General features: G+C 42.2%; 1 long non-coding RNA gene across 1 annotated transcript in view; it reads right to left on the bottom strand.

Moving 5' to 3' along the window:
• The window catches only part of LOC135251893 (uncharacterized), a 30,679-nt gene extending 29,947 nt beyond the window's left edge, over positions 1-732 (bottom strand). Inside the window, exon 1 of the long non-coding RNA XR_010329220.1 lies at positions 524-732. This is a non-coding gene — a long non-coding RNA (uncharacterized LOC135251893). The remainder of the gene's footprint in view (positions 1-523) is intronic.
• Positions 733-6,755: the final 6,023 nt, after the last annotated feature.

Genomic DNA, 6,755 nt, shown 5'->3' with positions numbered 1-6,755 from the left:
GTGCTTCGAGAGTCGTCTGGTCTCCCCACCTCTGCGGTCCAGCCCTCCTTCGTCATTGCCCCCACCCTGCCCACATCTGCCGCCACCTGCTGTTCCCCATCACCGCCACCTGGCCCCACCCATCATCTGAGCCACATCACTTATCATATCTTCTGCATAAACTGGCTGACATGCTGGTCACCAGTCGGCACCCTGAGCCGACCAGAGGAGGATGGGTTTCCCCTTGAGCCTGGTTCCTTCCAAGGTTTCTCCCCATCTGCCACAGGGAGTTTTCCTTGCCACTGTTGCCTTAGGCTTGCTCCTGTGGGGGTTTAGGCTAGGGCTGTCTGTAAAGCGTATTGTGACAACTGTTGTAAAATACGCTATATAAATAAAATTTGATTGATTGATTTGATTGACATTCTAATATTCCTCCTTGATTTGTAACTGAGCTACAAGGGACCTCCAGCAAAACGGGAAAATGTGTACGTTGGGAGTGCGTGCCCAAGCTTCCTGAGGATGTTCTAGGGCCCTGTGCTAGAACCTTACAGGCACGTTAAATGGCACATTAATGCTAGAACCTTACAGGCACGTTAAATGGCACATTAATGCGAGAACCTTACAGGCACGTTAAATGGCATATTAATGCTAGAACCTTACAGGCACGTTAAATGACACATTAATGCTAGAACCTTACAGGCACGTTAAATGGCACATTAATGCTAGAACCTTAGAGGCACATTAAATGGCACATATATGGGTGAAGAGGGGATGTGTCCTCTCAAAGGGGAGGAAAGAATGGAATCACACACTGGAGGAGATTGTGGGGCCTCCTGTTTCGGGAGGATTCGCCCTCTCTTAGGCCAGTGGAAGTGAAAGTCCTCTCAACTGGGTGCCAGCGAAATGAGACAGAGGTGCTTTAGAAGCAAGTTACTCAGACTGAAGACAACAGAAACCCAAGTGTGTGTGTGTGTGTGCGCACGCATTTTTGCATGTGTAGTGAAATCTGAGGCGTTTCATCACTGTTCACCCAAAGGTTCATATGTGAAGGCACAGTGGAGGATAAGATCTCCTCTCTCCAGGAGAAGAAGAAGGAGCTGGCCTCCAAGGTGCTCTCCGGGACGGGCAACTCCTTTACCAAACTGTCCCTGGCCGACCTCCGGGTCATCTGAGGCATCTGAGGCCCAGGGTCAGAGGTCAGAGGTCAGAGGGGGCAACTTCATACTGGACACCTGTACAATACCTGCACACTACACTCAAAAGCACCAACACAGTGCACTTATAATTCTGTTCAGAAGTACACTGAAATGTTCTCACACCTTTATGAAACGTCATAACAGCTGTTTCTCCAGCATAATTATTCCTGGTATTGTGCAAAATCCTAATTGTGGACAGGGTGAGTCAGTCTGTATGTAAAATACCTTCAGGAACTTCCTGTAATTCATTTCTATATTGTAGTATTGCACTAACATATATATTTGTGTGTGAGTGTGTATGCGTGTGTATATTTCCATTTAATTTATGTTGCATTATGGGTGATGTAGTCTCCTGCCAGTGCTGTGCAGTTGTAGTGCACTGTGCTGTGTTCTCATACCTGCAGTTATTGAACGTGATGCCTGGACGTGGGTGCCCATCTGTGCTGGTCTGTTGTGGGCTCATAACGTGCAGCCATTTTGTACAGGCAGAGAAGGTGGCCAGTGGTTGTGTTTCCTGTTATTGTTCTTTATCTGTATGAATACAAAAGCCAAAATGCTGAGATTCACTTAGCAGAGTGGAAAGTGTGCTCTGGAAGTCAATACCACAGCATTTCAGATTTAAGATGTTTATTGTGTTTAGTTGGTCATGGAGTTAATAAGTCTATTTTATACATTTTTTATTATTTGAAATAAAATTACTTTAAGTGTCTAAATGCTGCATTTATGGCTTATCTCTTCAGTGTGCGAGTGTAAGTAAGATCAAACCCTCAGAGATCAAACAGTTTGTGACGAGAAGAACAGCTGGAGTGAAATGTAGGTGAAACTACATGCAGGTTATCATATGTTCTGAAGAGGCAGGCCAGTTGTAAATAGTTTATGCTGTAGGCTAGGCAGTCATCACTTCCCTTATGTGAATATAGAAAATTATATATCAATGGCTATTTAGTGAATTATTCTTTTAGAAAATAATTACACACACATACACACTCACACACACGCACATGCGCACACACATACATACACACACACACTTACATACTCACACTGCACCACACACACACACCCACACGCACTCTCACACACGCACACACACACACACTCACACACACGCACTCACACACACACGCACTCACACACACGCACTCACACACACACTCACACGTACTCACAGACACACACACACACACACGCACAAAAAACACTCATGGACTCACCCACCCACGCACACACAGACACACACACTCATGGACTCTCTCGTACACACACACTAATGGACTCTCACACACACACACTCATGGACGCACACACACACTTGTGGGCTCACACACATACTCTCATGCACTCACATACACACACACACAATGCTGGTTGGATGGATTGATGATTGAAATATTATTTTCAGTTGCTCTATTTGCTCTACATTCTTTGCTCATTGTTTTGCCATAAAAAGCAGGATTTAATTTGCTGCATGCTTGATGTTGTATGGTTTTCTGTGAACCAATTCCTGTAAGGATTGTTAACAGAGAAGGCATGCTTCCCTATCAGAGATCATTTCTATCACTTAAATTCCCCTCTTTCATGCTACACATCTACCTCTATCCAGCACTTATTGTGTCTTGTATTATTATTTTGATGTTGTAGCTTATAATGCCTCCTAGCTTGATTTAGCATAGGTTAGGTCAGAGTAATGTTTACTGTGTGAACTGGACTTAATGTGTTCATGGCTATGAATAACTGTACAAAATGAGTAATGCACCTTATCGGACCTGTGTTTTTGTAGTTGTTCCAGTGACCTTCGGTATGCACTTATTGTACGTGCTTTGGATAAAAGCGTCTGCCTAATAAATGTAATGTAATGTTTGCCTTTTAATAGGTACATTGATGAAAGAGGCTAACTCTATATAAATGTAATACGTCACAGTCAGTTTCATGGAACTACACATACCCACAATTCTATTACGTAGATGATGACACATCAACACATTTCCTGAGCCATGGATGGAAAGGCCCAAGCGTCAAACTATGACACAATCTTAAACATCAATGTATGAATGAAAGTGTTTATTTTATTTAGCAAAATCAAGAGACAAATTCACTGATGAAGTAAATAAGCAAATTGTACACATTTTGGTAGACTAAGGCGACAGCAAAAGCGTTTCAGAGATAAATTGCACATGGATATTATGCTTACATTGTACTTTATATTCTGGTTTATATACACAGTGCTTAAAAGGTGCAGTTTTAAACAGTAATAAGGAAAAGCGCTGCAATTACAACCTTGTTGTTTAGTAAACCAAACCTTACCAAACTTTACTTCACAGCAAATGTATTTGCTTGCTGTTATGTCCTCAATCATTGCAGTTTTGTTACATATTTACATTACATACACCAGCCTATCATGCTCCAGCTCCAGCCTATCCATGCTCCAGCTCCAGCCTATCAGTGCTCCAGCTCCAGCCTATCCATGCTCCAGCTCCAGCCTATCCATGCTCCAGCTCCAGCCTATCAATGCTCCAGCCTATCAATGCACCAGCCTATCAATGCACCTGCTCCAGCCTATCAATGCTCCAGCATTAAAATTTTACTTTCTGTAATTTAAACTGAGCTGTCCTGAGTTCCCTGGGCTCCAGAGGAATATATTTATTTATCTGTGCTTAGAACTTCAGCTACAATTTAAGCATTATTTGTGGCAGTTTGTGTCTGTGAAGAATTTGGTGGTACCAGTGGATCCTGTTCTGGGTTTGGGTTCTGCGTTCTTCCGCGGTCCATTTGTGAGTCATCCCTTCCATGAGACTGAATCTTGTAGCACATGTTACATCCTCTGCCAGTTCAATGTCTTCATCATTCTAGTGGTATTTTCGTTTGACTTCGTTTCCTTATTGCAGTAATTATACAAAGCACATGGGATTGATATAAAGAATATGATCCCGAGGACTGATATCTGTAAAGAGACAAAATCATTTTTTGTATTATTATTATTATTATTATTGTTGTTGTTAATAGTAGTAGCATTGAACAGTAATTAAATATAATAATATTAATTTAGTCATTTAAAATGTAATTACTCACCGAGATACGTTCACATAGTGGTTGATCTTCCTTTGCTGTTCAGGGCTCTGCTTGGTCACAACTACGCATGCATCCGTGCCCAGCCGTCATGTTAGTCACATTTAAACACACTATTACATCTCCATCAATCAATGCAGTATTATCCACCAAGCCTGCGAGTAGACTCCTGACTATTGGTAACTTGCAGTCACTTGGTTTGGATTCGTCTAGAGGTCTATCAGCATCATAATCAGAGTCACTGTGAAGAGCATTTAGAACCATATAAAGTACACAGAAAAGTAAGTTATAGAGAGGGTCACAGGGACAAACAAATTCCATATTGAAAATGTACTGGAACATGATGAATAATAAAACCATGGCCATAGCCCCTCCTGGTCTACTTATAATATTGTGAACTGTGTTCTTCGAAAATAATTGATGCATGACTGCTGCTCCTGTTTGCTGCTGCTGCTGCTGCTGCTGCTGCTGCTGCTCCTGCTTGCTGCTGCTCCTGCTTGCTGCTGCTCCTGCTTGCTGCTGCTGCTGCTGCCCCCCTGCGCTGCTGCTGCTGCTGCTGCCCCCTGCTTGCTGCTCTGCTGCTGCCTCCTGCTGCTGCTGCTGCTGCTGTGTGGGTTGTGCTTGTGTTTGATGCTTATATATCAGAGAGATAAGTGCCATCGGGTGTCACCCGCGTGAAAATGAAACTTTGGTTCCTTCCTTGAACTTCATCCACAGTGAAATTAGCACAGCCCCAAAACACAATGAGAAAACAGATCATGAGCAAGTAGAAAGTGATGAGTCCTACTTTTCCAGTATACCTCCTGTAAGCCTCTTGCAAGTCTCCTGTTTTTTTTCTGTTTATTTAACCTGCATTTAAACAGAAAAATCCCATTGAGATGGAAATCATGTTTTGAAAGAGGGGACCTGACATAAACACAAAGTTACACAGGACAGCAGACAAATGAGTTACAAACATTAAATGTGTGTTTAGTACTATTTTTTTGAGCTTGTAACTGCTGAAGTTTTGTCTGAAGTAGTGAAGACCTTACTGGAACCATGACTGTAATTGACTAATCTATGTGGGTAGATTGTTGAAACAAAAACCAGCAAACATAGCAGCCCTACAGGAGTTAGTCAGTCACACACACCCTCAGACAGACATACTGTCACACACATACACATGCATCACAAATGCACACACTCACACATACATAAGTTCCACACCAACACCGTGCACTAAGACACACACACACACACAAACTCACACACACTTACACGTGTACACACACACACGCACTCAGACACAGACACAGACATACTGTACACACACATACACATGCACACATTCAGACAATAGACACTTACTTTTATTACTTTTACAATTATTTTTGAAAATTGAACCAAAACTATTGTGTGACACATGTACCTCCACCCAGCACTTACATTACACTTGCGCTATCTTGATGTTGTAGCTTGTTTTGAGCCTTATATTTTGACATAAGATTACTCTAACCCATGCTTACTCTGTGAACTGGACGTAATGTGTTCATGGCTATGAATAACTGTTCATAATTTTGGGAATCCTCTCCTGTGGGAAACCAAGTCGGGAAAGGTGCAGTAACCGAGGACCACTTTCCAATGAAAAGGTTTCATTCGATGCGAAAGGAGACTTGCCACGGTGCCACGACAGACGTTCGTCGAATCTCAACGAGACAGCCACAGCTGAGGGTTTAATTATTCTGTTGAGAGGTGTGGTGATTGCCATGTGTAAATGTTCCTGAAGGTACGTTTCTTTGGACAAAAGCGTCTGCCAAATAAATGTAATGAAATGCGTGAAGAGAGGAGAGAATCTGTTCCTCAGTTTTTTTTAAGTACCTACTGCCCAAAAATTTTACACACCCCCCTTTTCCAGTTTTATTGAAATTTAAGCAGTTCAAGTCCACCAATTACCTGAAATGGTACAAAGGTAAGGGCAAACTGCCAGAGGGTTAAAAAACAGTTTAGGTTCAAAAAATGAATAATAATCTAATTTTAGAGTTATAAAAAGGCCTTTCTTTGGGAACAAGTAATGGGTTAACAACTTACAGCTTTCTGCAGCAATGGAATAAATTAAGCCTTGAAAGTTGATGCAAATAATTCCTCAGCCCGTCCAACTTTTGTTAATTCCTACAAACCCTGTGTATAGTCATTGTTCCTTATTTTGTTTGCTGTCAGCAGCGTGGGTTGTGCTAATCGATGCCGTTTGGGGCTAATCGGCTACTCAGTTAATTTAATGAAGCATTTCTTTTCAGTAAATTTTTACAGTAAAGGTGTGCGTACATTTGGAAGTTCATTTTGAGCAGCAGGATGTGCGGCAGATTGTCTCGGGGAAGAACGTGGTGGGAGCGGAGTTCCTCCTTTGCAATTAGTTTTTCAGCCTCTGCTTTTGCCAGTTTACTTTGTTCCTCATTCAGAATGGCCTCTATGTGTTCCTCAATGTACTTTTCGCGCAGAGATTCATGGTATGGTTTCCTGGCCGGAAATTAGGCAGCA

Source organism: Anguilla rostrata, chromosome 3, assembly GCF_018555375.3.
Source record: "Anguilla rostrata isolate EN2019 chromosome 3, ASM1855537v3, whole genome shotgun sequence".
NCBI lineage: Eukaryota > Metazoa > Chordata > Actinopteri > Anguilliformes > Anguillidae > Anguilla > Anguilla rostrata.
This window is presented reverse-complemented; position numbering and strand designations above follow the sequence as displayed.